This window comes from Mandrillus leucophaeus, unplaced genomic scaffold (assembly GCF_000951045.1).
Source record: "Mandrillus leucophaeus isolate KB7577 unplaced genomic scaffold, Mleu.le_1.0 Scaffold308, whole genome shotgun sequence".
Classification (NCBI taxonomy): Eukaryota; Metazoa; Chordata; class Mammalia; order Primates; family Cercopithecidae; genus Mandrillus; species Mandrillus leucophaeus.
The window spans coordinates 107,721-108,843 of record NW_012103232.1 but is presented as its reverse complement, the minus strand read 5'-3'; positions in this window follow the sequence as shown (position 1 = coordinate 108,843).

The window sequence follows — 1,123 nt, the reverse complement described above, 5'->3', positions numbered from 1 at the left end:
GGATCACGAGGTCAGGAGATCCAGACCATCCTGGCTAACACGGTGAAACCCCGTCTCTACTAAAAATACAAAAATTAGCAGGGCGTGGTGGCGGGCACCACTCCGTTGAGACTTCGTTTCAAAAAAAAAATGAAACAAATCGATGTTTTTTCCCGTAGAAATGCACTTGGAAGAGGAAGGTTATCTGGAGGAGGAATCTCTCAAAGTACAACATAGGAGAAAGACAGTATCGCAATACAGAAATTTTAATTATTTATTTATTTATTGAGACGGAGTCTCGCTCTGTCACCCAGGCTGGAGTGCAGTGGGGCGATCTCAGCTCACTGCAAGCTCTGCCTCCTGGGTTCACGCCATTCTCCTGCCTCGGCCTCCCGAGTACCTGGGACCACAGGCGCACGCTGCCACGCCCGGCTAATTTGCAATACAGAAATTTTAATAGATAATTAGCTCTTCTAACGTTATGGTGGGGAATACAGAGGGATGGTTGCCTGCCGCACCCTCCCCTCACTATTCTTCGCCTTCTTCAGCCTCAGCTTCCATGGAATCCATGCCCACCTCTTCATAATCCTTTTCCAGAACTGCCAGATCCTTGCGGGCCTCGGAGAATTCCCCCTCTGCCATGCCTTCCCCCACCTATCAGTGCACTAAGGCGCACTTGGCCGAACTTACGATCCAGGCAGGCCCAGGCCTTCGTGATGGCCATGGTGTTGCTCAGCATGCACACCGCCCACTGCACCTTGGCCAGGTCTCCCACAGGGACTACTGTGGGGGGCTAGTAGTTAATGCCCACCTGTCAGAGATGGGCAGCATAGAATGAAGTTTATATTGGCCTCAGAAATGGTAGCTCATTAAAAATTAGAGCTGTGGACCAGTTCCAACACTGTGTTTTAAGAATTTTTGGCATTATCTGTTATCTATTGACAATATCCTTTGATGACTTCCTTTTTCTTTTTTTCTTCTTCCTCTTTTTTTTTTTTTTTTTTTGCTGTTGTTGTTAAGACAGGGTCTAGCACTGTTGCCCAGGCTGGAGTGCAGTGGTGCAGTCGTGGCTCACTGCAACCTCTGTCTCCCAGGTTCAAGCGATTCTCCTACCTCAGCGTCCTGAGTAGCTGGGATTACAGGC